This window comes from Scyliorhinus canicula, chromosome 20 (assembly GCF_902713615.1).
Source record: "Scyliorhinus canicula chromosome 20, sScyCan1.1, whole genome shotgun sequence".
In the NCBI taxonomy this organism is placed as follows: domain Eukaryota; kingdom Metazoa; phylum Chordata; class Chondrichthyes; order Carcharhiniformes; family Scyliorhinidae; genus Scyliorhinus; species Scyliorhinus canicula.
This window is the reverse complement of record NC_052165.1, coordinates 32,453,876-32,469,541: the sequence shown is the minus strand read 5'-3', so window position 1 is coordinate 32,469,541 and position 15,666 is coordinate 32,453,876. Positions and strand designations below refer to the sequence as shown.

Below are 15,666 nucleotides of genomic sequence, written 5' to 3'. Positions count from 1 at the left end.
TGAGATCGTCCATTGTTGTCCCTCTCTCCCACCCCTCACCCCTCTGTCACATTATTGACATGTTTGGGGCGGCGATGGATGAGTAGAACCCACAAGGTACTTCATGTCCCACAAACAGATGACCTACGAAACTGATCTCCCCACCTCTCTCGATAACGAACAGAAAGATCAGACAAAACAGCCACGGGCAGCCACCATATCATTTATTCACCAGCCTGCATTTATTTAAAACAACACAGGACAGGCACGGGAGGGTGAAACTGCCCAGGACATCAGCTGGAGTCACTTGGCAGAATAGCTCAACGTGGCATTGACAGGACAACTGGTGTGTGTGTGTGTGTGTGTTGGAGTGGGGGGGGGGGGGGGGGGGGTTAGATAGGGGAGGGGGTGGGGGGGAGGAGGAAAGTGATTGTGTGATATTCCGGGCTGTGCCGATTTTAAATAACAATATTTGTTGAGATCTACATGGATGCAGATTTCCTGGAGGTGAATCGATCTGTCCAATCGGCTTTCCCAAGAGAGAGTGAGAGAGAGAGAGCGCGCGGGGGGTAAACTACAGCAGGAAAGCGGGCACATCAGAGATGGAGTGAGATCAGTAACTGCTGCGGGAAGCGGTGTCTGGCTTTGGAGACCCTTGGACCGCGATCGCTGCGATCTCAGTAAGATTTGGCTCGGGGAGGGGGGGGGGGGGGGGTGGTGATTTGGTGTGTGTATGTGTGTGTTTGCTCAGTTAGTGCCACAGCTCTGCTCTGTGTACAGAGGCAGAGAGGGAGAAAGAGAGAGAGAGAGCGAGAAAAGGAGGAAGGAACCGTAAGAGACAGCGTTATATTGGGGCGTTTACACTTTGGTTAAAATTGTATCGGAGAAGGTCCTTCCAACCCCTCCCCCCCCTCCCCCCTTCCTTTTCCAGAATGCAGTGCAGACTTCATCTTCCTTAAAGTAAAGGTGGACAGGTATCTCTCCCGGAAGGAGGGGCTGCAGGTAAGTGATCAAAGTCAAGAGATGTTGCATTAAGGAAGGGTGGCTGTGTCATATCTTTAACAATGCGCTTCACACCGTCGTCACGAGTACACGGGCAGGTACAGACAAGGTAACCATAGCCAGCAAACCGGAAAACATTTTAAGACATTGGAATCACACCAGAGGATAACTGCTTGGATTATGAAAACGGTAAAAAGAAAGGATTGAAATCGACATAAAATTAAGTTTTGAGGGGAGTCGTTAGCTGAGAGTGTGAAGATCGTCATCGCCTGGCTTTGCTTTTTAAAACCTGGGTCGGGTTAATTGCGTTTCAATTTCCAACAAGATGCATCTTATTCCTTCTCTCTCGGGCTTTTGGATATTTCTGGTTAACTGGTTGTTCCCAGCCAGTTTGGTCTAATGCCTTTCTGTCTGTATCTGTGTGTGTGCCTGTGTGTGTGAGAGACAGTGTACGAAAGTGTGAATGGATGTGTATGTGAAATTGCGAGTGCGTTTTGTTAGAAACGAAAGTATGCTAGTGTGCGTTATATGGAAGATGCGAAAGGATAGGAGTCCGTGTGTGTCTGTGTGATATCGTGGAGTGTTAATGTTCAGATGGGTAGCCGAGTTCTGTGTGTGGGTTTTCTCGTGTGTGTGTGCTTGTGTTATTTGTAACAATGTGCCGTGGCTGTGTGCGAATGTTTATGAGCGCTTATGTATGAGGATGTCTGATTATATATACATGTGTGAGAGATTGTATATGATTGGGTATGTGCACGCGCGGCTGTTTGTGTGGCTAGGATTATAGCTGTGTTTGTATCTGGGTGCACGTTAATGTGTTTGTATAAGATGAGGCTCTGCGAGGCCGGGTCTGAGAGTGCGTGAAGTTGTCATGTAAGAAAGTGTGCAAGACTCTGTGTAAATGAGCTTTTGGCTCTCCGTGTGAATATGAGAATGTAAGGCCGTGTGTGTGTGAAGGTAGATGGAAGTATGTAAGGTTATGTGTGTGTAAACGTGCAAAGCTGTATGTAGATAAGAGTGTGTGAGACTATATGTGTACATTCTGAGAATAGATGAGTGTGTGTGAGGTTGTAAGCATATAATAGATGGAAATATGCCAGGGTGCGTCTATACTAGATGAATGTGTATGAGGCTGTATATGTATAATAGATAAGGTGTGTGATGCTGTGTGTGTCTAGTAGATGATTATGTGTCAGACTGTGTTTGAATAATAAATGATTTACTGTGTGAGACTGTGTGAATGTACTAGATGAATGTGTGTGTATATATACAAGATGTGTGTGAGGTCTCTATATGTATAATCGATGACTGAGGCTGTGTGTGAATAAAATCTGAATGTGAGTCAGGCTGTGTAAATGTATTAGATGAATGTGTGAGACTCTATATTATGGAGGTGTGTTTGTGACACTGTGTAGATAAACTTATGCTGAGCTGTGTGTATATAATAGATGAGTGTGTGTCTGTGTGTATATATAGTGTTTATGAGACTAAGGGTGTATAATAGATGAGTATGTGTGAGGCTGAGAGTGTATATAATAGGTGAGTGTGTGTGAGGCTGTGTGTATATAATAGATGAGTGTGTGTGAGTGTATATAATAGATGAGTATGTGTGAGCTTGTGAGTGTAAAACAGGTACGCAAGGCTGTTTGTATACTAGGTTAGAATGCACAATGCTGTGTGTGTGATAAATTAGTGTGTGGGACTGTTTGTATAATAGATGAGTATGTGTGAAACTGTGTGTGTATATACTAGATGAGCATGTGTGAGGCTGTGTGTAAAATAGATGGATGTGTGTGAGGCTGTGTGTATAATAGATGAATGTGTGGGGCTGTGTCTCTATACTAGATGAGTGATTGAGGCTGTGCATGTATATCATACATAAATGTGTGTGAGCCTGTTTGCATAAATACATTATTGCGTGTATGAGGCTATGTGTATAGCAGGTCAATGTGGGGGCTATGCATGTAAACTACATGAGTGTGTGAGGCTTTGTATTTATATCATAGATGAGTGTGTGTGAGGATGTTTGTGTTAAATACGTTAGTGTGTGGAGAGGCTGTGTATAATAGATGAGCGTGTGTGGGACTGAGTGTGTATAATAGATGAGTGCATTTGAGGCTGTGTGTATCTAATAGTTGAGTGTGTGTGAGAGGCTGTCTGTGTATAATAGATAAGTGTATGTGGGTCTGTGAATGTAAAATGGATGAGTGTTTGTTCGGCTGTCTGTATATAATGAGTGTGTGAGGCTATGTGTATGTAATAGACGTTTGTGTGAGGCTGAGTGTATATAGTAGATGTGTCTGAGGCTGTGTGTATATAATAGATGAGTGTAGGTGGAACTGTGTGTGTGAAATAGATGTGTGTGTAAGGCTGTGTATCTAATAGTTGAGTGTGTGTAAGGCTGAGAGTGTAAAATAGATGAGTGTTTGTGAGGCTGTGAATAAATAACAGCTGACTGTGTGCAAGGCTGTGTGTCTATAATGAGTGTATGTGAGGCTGTGTGTATATATAATAAAGGAGTGTATGAGGCTCTGAATATAATGGATCAGTGTGTGTCAGATTGTGTGTATAAAATAGATGTACTCCATGGAATCCATGGAATCTCTACCGTGTAGAAGGAGGCCATTCGGTCCATGGCCAATCCACCTAACCTGCACATCTTTGGACCCATTATAGATGAGTGTGTGTGAGGTGTGTATGATAGATGAGTGTGTGTGAGCCTGTATGCATACAATAGGTAGTGTGTCTGAGCCTGTGTATATAATAGATGAGTGTGCGTGAGGCTGTGTATATAATATGTTAGTGTGTCTGTGCCTGTGTATATAATAGGCCAGTGTGTCTGAGCCTGTGGGTATATAATAGATGAGTGTTCGTTAGGCTGTGTATATATAATAGATGAGTGTGTCTGAGCCTGTGTGTATATAATAGATGAGTATATGTGAGGGTTGTGTATATAATAGATAAGTGTGTCTGAGTCTGTGTATGTATAATAGGTGAGTGTCTCTGAGCCTGTGTATATAATAAATGAGTGTGTGTGAGGCTGTGTATAATAGATGAGTGTGCATGAGGCCATGTGTCTTTAATAGATGAGTGAGCTTGAGGCTGTGTATATAGCAGATGAGTGTGTGTGAGCCTGTGTATACATAATAGGTGAGTGTGTCTGAGCCTGTGTGCATATAATGGATGAGTTTGTGTGAGGCTGTGTGTGTAATAGATGTGTGTGAGATTGGGTATGTAATAGATGAGTGTGTGAGGCTGCGTATGATAGATGAGTGTGTGTGTGGTGTGAAGCTGTGTGTACATAATAGATGAGTGTACATGAGGCTGTGTATAATAGCTGAGTGTGTATGAGAGGCTGAGTGCATAATAAATGAGTGTGTGTGAAGCTGTGTATGTATGATAGATGAGTATGTGTAATACTGTATATAATAATGAGTATGTGTGAGGCTGCGTATATAATAGATGAATGAGTGTGAGTATATGATAGATAATTGTGTGAGGCTGTGTATGTGAGGCTGTGCTTGTATAATAGACGTGTCTCTGTCAAACTGTGTATATAACAGATGAGTGTTTGTGAGGCTGTGTGTGAGGCTGTTTGTTTCATAGATGTGTCTATGCGAGACTGTATATAATAGATGAGTGTGTGAGGGCTGTGTATATAATAGATGAATGTGTGAGAGGCAGTGTTTTTAATGAGTGTGCGAAGCTGTGTGTGTAATGAGTGTGTGTGAAGCTGTGTGTGTAATGAGTGTGCGTGAAACTGTATAAAAGAGGCCAAGTGTATTTGAGAGAAGTGTGAATGTCAGGCTGTGTGTCTGTAGTGAGAGTGGATAAAGTCATTTCTGCCAAGATATTTGCTGAAACCAGGTCTTCCACCATCGCGCACTGGCCTCTTTGTATCGCCGCACCGACAGCAGATCAATGGCAGACTCCAGCTTTCTCTTCAGCAGTTAGATGTAGTACTTGGCGAAGGGGATCAAACGATATGGGTGGGAAGGCGGGATGAGGCTGTTGAATGTGATGATCAGCCATGATCACAATGAATGGCGGAGCAGGCTGGAATGGCCGAATGGCCTTTTACCTGCTCCTATTTTCCATATTTCTATGTTGACTGGGAGTGAAGGATGATGCTACTCACTTAGTATCGCTAAACAGCTACAGCCCGCAGGTTTGTGCATTAGTGATTGGAAAAGGTGTCAGGATATTTGGCAAAAGGAAGCTGCCAGCCAGAAAATGCTAAAACCGTTCCAATAACCTGGCTGGTTAGCATACACCCAGCGATGACCTCGCCCACTTCACCTCTCCCCTCATTAACCCAACCTTTACTCATTTTTCATATTGGTCGTTTTATCTTTTAGAACCTTACCACACAGCGGTGGTCTATCGTGTCTGTTAGGGACTCTTTGTCAGAGTTTCCAGTTATTCCCAATCCCCCTCTCTTTCTTCACAGCCCCGCAGAATTCCACCTTTTTTGTTTGCAAGTGAGTTTGCTCCAAATGGATTTCACGAGCGCTTCCCGCTGCTTTATGAACCTTCGTTTTCTCATACTTCACTCTCTTGAAGCGTGCGGAATATACCAGTAATTTACTGCGCTCCGGTGAGGAAATTGCAGTTTAATATCTCCCAATGCCAACCGGGCTCGCCGCAAACCTTTTCATTCAAATGTCTGCCGAGTTGTGATTTCTCAGCCTGCCGCCTCATTCTCTCTATCAGCTTGTCTGTTTAACCCTCAGCTTTATCCGCCGTCCTCTTCCTAACCTTCAACTCCGCCCCGAGTTACATTTTTATTCTTTTTTGCAACAAAAGAAAAGTTGGAAAGGAAATTATTTTGTTCAAGGCGGAAATCTCACAGTTATTTTTCAACATCGTTTCCATCTCTTTTCTCCCTCCTCTTGTTTTTCTCCTTCCGCTCCCGAGTACTTCATTAAACGTGGCAGCATGCGGTGTCTGCATGGATTGGAGAAGGTCCTCTCCGCTGTTCAGGTGATCGCTGAACAGGATTTTAGAGCTGGACAGCTCCCACACTGTGTATCAGTGCAGTGTGTGTGTGTCAATGTGTATTTCAGTGTGTGTGTGTCCGTATGTTTGTGTGTCAGTGTGTGTCAGTCAGTGTGTGTATCACTGTGTGCATCAGTGTCTGTGTAAGTGTGTCTGAGTGTCAGTGCGTGTCTGTATGTGTGTCAGTGTGTGTGTCTGTGTCAGTGTGTGTCTGTATGTGTGTCAGTGTGTGTGTCTGTGTCAGTGTGTGTGTCAGTGTGTGTCTGTATGTGTGTCAGTGTGTGTGTCTGTGTCAGTGTGTGTGGCAGTGTGTGTCTGTATGTGTGTCAGTGTGTGTGTCTGTGTCAGTGTGTGTGTCAGTGTGTGTCTGTATGTGTCAGTGTGTGTGTCTGCGTCAGTGTGTGTGTCAGTGTGTGTCTGTATGTGTGTCAGTGTGTGTGTCAGTGTGTGTCTGTATGTGTGTCAGTGTGTGTGTCTGTGTCAGTGTGTGTCAGTGTCTGTGTCAGTGTGTGTCTGTATGTGTGTCAGTGTGTGTGTCTGTGTCAGTCAGTGTCTGTGTCAGTGTGTGTCAGTGTCTGTGTCAGTGTGTGTGTCAGTGTGTGTCTGTATGTGTGTCAGTGTGTGTGTCTGTGCCAGTGTGTGTCTGTATGTGTGTCAGTGTGTGTGTCAGTGTGTGTGTTAGCGTGTGTTTGCCTGTCTGTCAATACATACGTATCAGTGTGTGTCTGTGTCAGTGTGTGTGTCAGTGTGTGTCTGTATGTGTGTCAGTGTGTATGTCTGTGTCAGTGTGTGTGTCAGTGTGTGTGTTAGTGTGTGTTTGCCTGTCTGTCAATACATATGTATCAGTGTGTGTGTCAGTGTGTGTGTCTGTGTCAGTGTGTGTGTCAGTGTGTGTCTGTATGTGTGTCAGTGTGTGTGTGTGTGTGTCAGTATCTGTGTCAGTGTGTGTGTTAGTGTGTGTTTGCCTGTCTGTCAATACATATGTATCAGTGTGTATGTCAGTGTGTTTGTATGAGTGTGTGTGCGCATTTGTGTGTGTCAATGTATTTGTGCCAGTGTGTGTGTATGTGTCTATGTGTGTGCCAGTGTGTGTGTGTCTGTTTCAGTGTGTGTGTGTATCCATGTGTGTGCCAGTGTGTGTGTCTGTGTCAGTGTGTTTGTGTGTCAGTGTGTGTCTGTGTCAGTGTGTTTGTGTGTCAGTGTGTGTGTGTCTGTGTCAGTGTGTGTGTGTCAGTGTATTTGTGTCAGTCTTTGTGTGTGTTAGTGTGTGCATCAATATGTGTATATGAGTGTGTGCATCAGTTTGTGTCAGCATGTTTGTGTATGTGTCAGTGTGTTTGTGTGTGTGTCTGTTTGTGTGTGTCAGTGTGTTTGTGTGTGTCTGTTTGTGTGCCAATGTGTGTGTGTCAGTGTGTTTGTGTGTGTGTCTGTTTGTGTGCCAATGTGTGTGTGTCAGTGTGTTTGTGTGTGTGTCTGTTTGTGTGCCAATGTGTGTGTGTCAGTGTGTTTCTGTGTCAGTGTGTTTGTGTGTGTGTGACAGTGTGTTTGTGTGTGTGTCAGTGTCTCTGTCAGTGTATGTGTGGCAAATGGCGATTGACGAGGCGACAACACCTATTCATTGTCATCCAGCCCAGCTAGATTCGTTTTCCGTTAGCCTCCTGCATCCCAATGCACACCTGGCAATGCAAGCGATTGGCCCGGAGCTGAGGATTTAGAATCCACAGAACTCCTAGTGCAGAAGACGGCAATTCGGCCATCGAGCGCACCGACCCTCGGAAAGAGCACCTTAACTAGACCCACTCTCCCGCCCTATCGCTGGAACCCCACCTGACCTGCACATCTTTGGCTATTAGGGGCAATTTTAGCATGGCCAGTCACTCAACTCGAACTGAGAACGCTGCGATAAATCGAATCGGTTCATCCAAATTGGGAGACAGACTTGCGCAGCTGTCCTCCCCAAACCGAGCCACTCACAATCTCATGAGACGGGCGCTTAGAAGGAAACTTCTGTCGTCAATTTACAAGAAACTTTAGATCTAACAGAGACGTTAAAACAAATATTTACGAGCAAATGGGAAGGCGATAGGTTTTAGTGATTAAAAATCATGTGTGGGTCGATCCACTGAGCAAATTGCTGTTTATGTCACTTTAATCAATCTATTTTGTTGCATAGATTGTCATAATCATTTAAAAAAAAGGATTTAAATGTGCAAACTGCGAGACAGAGCTCAGAACGTTAAAAAGTTGATGCAGCTGGACCAGAAAGTATTTAGGAAATCTCAGAAACGTTTGCAATAATTTGGGCCGGGAGCCTGCGAACTCCGGCGACGAATTGAACTTTTGCAAAAATGTAGTTGTCAGCTTTTTGACAGTGGGACGGAATTTAGGGGAATGTCGATGTGCGTTAGTTTCTTGTACGGCGATTGGCTTCAATGCAGTTTTTTTTTCTGTTGTTGGGAAGAACTATTACTTTGGAACTATTGTGTTTTGAGTTGGGATTCTGTGTGGTTTGAGGCTGTCTCTCTCTCTGGCTGTTCGGTTTCTGTGTGATAAGGACGCGACACCACGAATGAATGTCCACACTGTGTGTCAGCGAGCAGGGCAGTTTTGTTGGACAGTCAATGTGCGCGGCCAGGAATATCGTATTGATGTTGCCAGCCTATTCACATGGAATGGGATTGGAGGAGAGGGTTGAATCCCAGTTCTCGATACATTCCGCCGCCCACTTCCAATGTAGTGAGATGAGCAGCTCAGACTTTTGAGGCTTTGCAGAGGGAACATAAACCCTCAACTGCGCTCGGCGAGATGCCACACCGGGATTTAACTGGGGATGGATGGACCCAGGCATGAATCCTGAAAGCAGCTCCAGAATTCCTTCCCCCCTCCCCGGCAGGACTCCTCCCCCGCGGCCAATGTGCTTCTTTCTGACTTCCTGGATCTAACTTTTAAACGAAAAAGGTCGGTAAGAATGAGAAGGTAGCTTTTGTTTCACATGGACGTTCAGGATTCACTTGGCGTTCCGTATCGACGGCACTGAAGCTTTTAATTTTACAACCAATCTCAACCTATTATACGGCTAATGAAAATGTAATAGGCACCGAGCTAATGTTAGCTCCCCGAGTAGTCATGCCATGTGTGTGTGTGTGTGCGTGCTTTGGGAGGGGGGGGGGGGGGGGGAGATCATTCTCCAATTTGATTCCCTTTATTTTCTTTGGGCAAACATCCCCACCCCTGACCTGCATCCCACATGTGCCTGAGATTCCCTCTTCCCCGTGCCTCCTGTCTCAGCACGAAGGTCGGTGAGCAACCTCTGACTGATTGGGTATTGATGCTTCAGGACTGTTTATGGATCATTTTCATCCCTATCTTGGCTGCCTCGCCAAGTGTCCAACTGACCTTGGGTTAATTTGGTAGATTTCTGCTTCATTCCACGGCGTTCAGTAAAGGCTCCCCTCCCAACCCGCCCTTCCCACTGATCACCCAGTGAGGTCCAAGGCCTGAATGTGAAATAAAGACTGCCCCGAATTGGAGTTTTCCTGAGGCCAAACATTAAAGCTTTCGGCTTTCTGAAGTTATGGGCAAGAGATGAAGCGACCCTGTTCACCAGAGTTTTAAATATATATATTATTTCTCACTCCCTGCCCGTGCTATCACCTCCAGCTTGTTACGCTGAAGCCTTCTGGGGTCAGAGCTGAGAGTCAGCCACCTCACACTTCACAGAGTCCGCACCTTTATTCTGCAGCTACCGATACAGGAGAGGTTTCGACCTTTTATTTTTTACACAGTCGGGCTCGGAAGCTCAATTGTGCTGCTAGAGAGAGAGAGATGGAGAGAGCTCAGTACACAGGAACTGATCTCAACTCTCAGCCTAACTCAGCTCCTGAGTGGGGAGAAGTGTAGTCAATATGGGCTGGACCGTGGACGTCTATATTGTCTGAACCTTTTAAGTTTATTAAAAAAAGGAGCAGCGCTTTACATGGCAACCAGATACCTCTTTACAACCAATGAAATACTTTTGAAACTTAGTCACCATGGTAACACGGGAAGCCGGGCAGCCAATCTGCGCACAGCAAGCTCCCACAAACAGCAGTGTAATAATGATCAGATCTTGCTGTGTGAGGTTGATTGAGGAATAAATATTGGCGAGGGCATGGGGGAATAACTCTCCTGCTCCTCTTCCAAACAGTGCCATGGGATATTTTACCATCTTGATTCTCAGTTTAACATCTCATTTGAAAGTTGGTACCTTGGACAGCGCAACTCTCCCTCGGCGCTGTACCGGAGAGTCTGCTCGAGTCCTGGAGTGGGGCTTGAACCCACAACCTTATGACTCAAATGCCAGGTAGCTTTAAAAGATGTCCAGGGCATTTTTCACACGCAGCTTGGCACAGCACCAGATTTACACTTTATACAGCATTAAACCCAGATGGTGACAGAAAACCTTCTCGAAGAAGTCTCATTCTGGTTCACAAGCAGGGCCGTGACTCCAGGTTCACACCAGAAGTTTAGGGTTGTTAGGAAGTAAATTATCGATGTTAAAATGGAGAGAAAGACTCTCATGCTATATTCATACAATCCTTGCACATGAAAAAAAAAATGCGCTTCCAATATCTGGCGCATAATCATCACTAAATTGAATTGTAAGAACGTCCTTAGAAATAAATACCTCATCCAGTATTGGTGTTGTGGAGTCATTGTTATCTGTATTAAAAACAGAAACAGGAAATATTGGCGACACTGAGCAGGTCTGGCAGCATCTGTGAAGAGAGAACCAGAGTTAACCTTTCGAGTCCCAGAGATTTTTTATTTCAGATTTCCAGTATTCAAAGCATTTTGCTTTTATTTTATTGTTATGTGCATACTGCTCAAAGGTGAATCTTCTCGCATCAGTGTTTGACCAATGTCCGTGTGCTCTGGACTTTAAAAACAATTATATTAACGATGCTTCATAACTGGAAGTTGTTGCGGTGGAAGAATCTGAAATTTTGCATCGTTGAAGCATTTTTGAGATCGCTCTTACTTTGCAATTACACATCTGCAAATTCCTATCTGGCACAAGGTGAAAGTTCGCAGAAATCACCTTCCACTGTGGCTGGTGGGCATTGTAGTGTATTTAATTGTAGTATATTGTGGTGTCTTTATTTTAATTGACAATACCGATTAATTATAGTGTAGGTGTTTCAATGGGTGCTTGATTTTTCCAATACAATGGTGTTGGGATAGATGTATCTTGGAGCTGCTCTGGTAGAATTTACAGTGCAGAAGGAGGCCATTCTGCCCATTGAGTCTGTACCGGCCCTTGGAAAGTACACACTAGGTCATAAATGAAGATACCAAACAAAAAGTGAAAAGTCTTCCAGGTGGCAAAATGTTGCATGCCCCCGTGGGCAGCCAACCCCATTCCCCAGCTTGCCCCTGGGAACGTTTCCCAGTGCTGGGAGATATCCTGACATGGCTTCCCCTAACTCTACCAGCCAACCTGCCACCAAGTCTGCCATCATGGGACTGGGATAATTCAGGTACTACCAGGCCGGCTGAATATTTCCAGCATTTTCTGTTCTAAGTTCAGATTTACAGCAGTATTTTTTTCTTGTGTGTCAATATGAACTGGACCTGCAAGAGTAGAATGAAAAATAAATAATGCTTGTGGTTAAAAGCTGCAAACTTAGAGAAGGGGGAGACGCTGGCATAGATCAGTTGGACTAAAGGGTCTGTTTCTGTGCTGTAAATTTGATGCAATGCCGTTCTCCAAAAATGACCAATGTTTACATATCAGAAATGCATTAATCAATAAAAATTCTGATAGCTATCAATTGTGCATTTATTAATGTTCTAGGTTGATTTTACTGGTATCACTGCCATTCACTTTTATTGCAACAAAGACTAAGACCAAAAGCCACAACATGCCAAAGACTGAAGTCAGTGCTATGTATTCCTAAAATAGAATATTACAACAGATATCGGGATATTTCATTGTCGGGAATTCAGAATTAAAGGATTATATGTTGGACGCTTTGGGTCAGATTAGTTAAAAAAAATTAAATATGGGCTCCAACGCTTGAAGAGAAATGACACTAAATGGTAAAATCACCTATAGGATCGATTGCAGCAATCCGATCTTCCCTGGAGTATAATGTAAGGTTTAAGTTTATACCGGTTTATACCGGTACCAAAGAAGAACCAGGCAACATGCCTCAATGACTACCGCCCGGTGGCCCTGACGTCAGTTGTAATGAAGTGCTTCGAGAGGCTGATCTGAAGCGCATCACCTCCATACTCCCGGAACGCCTTGAGCCACTTCAATTCACATACCGTCGCAACCGGTCCACATCAGACGCCATTTCCCTGGCCCTACACTCATCCCTAGAGCATCTCGAAAACAAGGACTCCTACATCAGACTCCTATTTATTGACTACAGCTCCGCCTTCATCACCATAATCCCAGCCAAGCTCATATCAAAGCTCCAAAACCTAGGACTTGGCTCTCCACTCTGCAACTGGATCCTTGACTTTCTGACCAACAGACCACAATCAGTAAGAATGAACACCAACACCTCCTCCACAATAGTCCTCAATACTGGTGCCCCGCAAGGCTGCGTACTTAGCCCCCTACTCTACTCCCTGTACACACACAATTGCGTGGCAAAGCTTGGTTCCAACTCCATCTACAAGTTTGCTGATGATACGACCATAGTGGGCCGGATCTCGAATAACGACGAGTCCAAATACAGGAGGGAGATAGAGAACCTAGTGGAGTGGTGTAACGACAACAATCTGTCCCTCAATGCCAGCAAAACTAAAGAGCTGGTCATCGACTTCAAGAAGCAAAGTAGTGTACACACCCCTGTCAGCATCAACGGGGCCGAGGTGGAGATGGTTAGCAGTTTCAAATTCCTAGGGGTGCACATCACCAAAAATCTGTCCTGGTCCACTCATGTCGACGCTATCACCAAGAAAGCACAACAGCGCCTATACTTCCTCAGGAAACTAAGAAAATTCGGCATGTCCACATTAACCCTTACCAACTTTTACAGATGCACTATAGAAAGCATCTTATCGGGCTGCATCACAGCCTGATATGGCAACTGCTCGGCCCAGGACCGCAAGGAACTTCAGAGAGTCGTGAATACCACCCAGTCCATCACACGAACCTGTCTCCCATCCATGGACTCCATCTACACCTCCCGCTGCTGGGGGAAAACGGGCAGCATAATCAAGGATCCCTCCCACCCGGCTTACTCACTTTTCCAACTTCTTCCATCGGGCAGGAGATTCAGAAGTCTGAGAACACGCACGAACAGACTCAAAAACAGCTTCTTCCCCACTGTCACCAGACTCCTAAATGACCCTCTAATTGACTGACCTTATTAACACTACACCCTGTATGCTTCAACCGATGCCAATGCTTATGTAGTTACATTGTATATCTTGTGTTGCCCTATTATGTATTCTCATGTATTGTCTTGTATTTTCTTGAATTTTGTTTAATTCCCTTTTCTTCCATGTACTGAATGATCTGTTGAGCTGCTTGCAGAAAAATACTTTTCACTGTACCTTGGTACACGTGACAATAAACAAATCCAAAGTTGTTTAAAAATTAATTGATGAGGAAAAAAGGTTCTGGGGGAGACTCTCCTCTTTTATGTTTGGTCAGAAAGGATTGTGTGAGTGCAGGGCACCAAGGAAAATCTGTTGGATGGAACATCATATCTGTAACAACAACAACTTGACTTGGTCAAGGGCCTTTAACATAGTCGAACATCCCAAGGTGCTTCACTGGAGGGTTATCAGGAAAAGAGTGACTTTTTAAATTTAAAGGAAGAGAAAATTAGGTTGATTCCATTATGAACATGCCACCCCTCCCCCTCCCAATCTTGATTTTTTTTTTCCCCTCTGTGTTTCGTGCAGGGAATCATTTGTAACCAAACACAAAAGAGAGAAACCTGACTGTCAAACGTTTCTAATGATTGAATCCTGTACAATGACCCACACAGGCTCTCGGAAAGATCTACCTACTTATTTGTCAGCGTGCTTTGTAGGCTGGCAGTGTGAATTAGTTGGCTTTCTATTTTGATTCAGTTTATGTGCAAGCGTATATGTATAGATGGCTGTGCGTGTTCATATATAAGTGTGTGTAAGTGGAAGTGATGCAGACTAAAATTAGTTTTGTGGAACAATGTCTTATCATTCTGCCTGTAAGATGGCAAGACTTGCGTCCATTAATTATATTATTTCTAATTGAATCACACTCTAATTAGTTACAAAAATGGCTGGTCCAGGACAGAGGTTCCTGTGTGCAATGTGCAAAGGATACCTCAGCTTTTGAAACACTGGCTGATTTTTATTTTGCACTCAGAATTGCAAGTTGCAGACAATTTGTTGTAAAACATATTTATGGTTTTATTAACTGGACTTTTCCCTTTCTAAGTGCCATTTTAATACTTATTAATAGCAATAATGTCTAAAATGAAGGAAGTATAATTCATAAACATTACCAATGCACCCAAAGGTTGACCACTTCACTATCTCTTTCAGAAAATTGCCCACGTCATTTCACCTGTACACAAGACTAGGCAACATTGCTTAATTATTGAAGGGCATTCTTCATCCCAAAAAGTCACAACTACATTTTTTTCAATTATTCAATTACCATAAGTTATGATCTACTAAATAAAATTAGTTCTGTAATTCTACTTTGCAATATTTATAATGAGACAATTATAGAAAATTATTTTTATTATACAAAAGGAAAATACGCATCATTTGGCAGTTGATACAAATGGTTAGACAGAAAACTAATTGAGGCAGATGCAATGCATCATGTCAGCATATGTCAAGTCAATATAACTAGCATTAACACTTAATTTTTGACCTTTTTGTAGCGTAAAAAAAAAATTGAATTCTGAAACACATGCATTCACATAATGAACCCAATTTTAAGTGAGTTAAAATTGGGCCCAAAAGCTATTATACATCATGTTGCAAAATGCTCGCAAACTGACAAATCCACCTGATACCATAAAAAAAAATCTAAAATCATTTATTGAGAATAGTAAACAAAATCCAAAAATATGAAACCTAAGTTGAGCATTGGGGTTTCTTTTCGAGTGACTCAGTTATGCAACATTCTGACAATAATGATTTTTGGTGGGAGAAGGGTTAGCTTGTAGAACAATAGTGCAGCATATGTGTAGAAGCATAAATATGATCCCTTGAAGCAGCAAGCTCCACTTTGTATATCCTCCTTAAATATCTCTGATATGTCATCAAGAACAGCAACACAGGCGCAAAATCTCACAGCAGTCAGGAAACAAGATTCTCGCCGGCGACATCTCCTTTCCCGATTGTCCTCCCCCTCCCTGGTGACGTACCGAAGGGCGGGAACCTCACTTAAATACATTTTAATGGACTTACATATTATGAAAGGGCCTATACACCACATGATTCCCCTCCTCATTGAATATTCTGGTGAGGTTCACAACAACTTTATAAAGATGGGAAACAGTTGAGGGGTTCCCACACAAAATGAAACGAAAATGGCTTATTGTCACAAGTAGGCTTCAAATGAAGTTACTATGAAAAGCCCCTAGTCGCCACATTCCGCCGTCTTCAGGGAGGCCAGTACGGGAATTGTACCCGCGCTGCTGGCGTTGTTCTGCCCACTGTGCTAAAGCAGCCCCCGTACCC

The 15,666-nt window shown here is 43.7% G+C and overlaps 1 protein-coding gene across 11 annotated transcripts in view; it reads left to right on the top strand.

The window, feature by feature from the left end:
* The first annotated feature begins 201 nt into the window (after positions 1-201).
* Positions 202-15,666, top strand: part of LOC119955026 (chemokine-like protein TAFA-2) — a 310,938-nt gene continuing 295,473 nt past the window's right edge. For 3 of the 11 annotated variants that reach the window (XR_005458365.1, XR_005458362.1, XR_005458363.1), the window contains exon 1: positions 414-659. The gene's annotated coding sequence lies outside the window, so the exon portion shown is untranslated. Of the gene's footprint in view, positions 326-410; positions 660-773; positions 982-1,050; positions 1,171-8,803; positions 8,938-15,666 lie in introns of those variants that run through there. The other 8 variants (XR_005458367.1, XR_005458371.1, XR_005458370.1 and 5 more) reach the window with 8 other exon arrangements.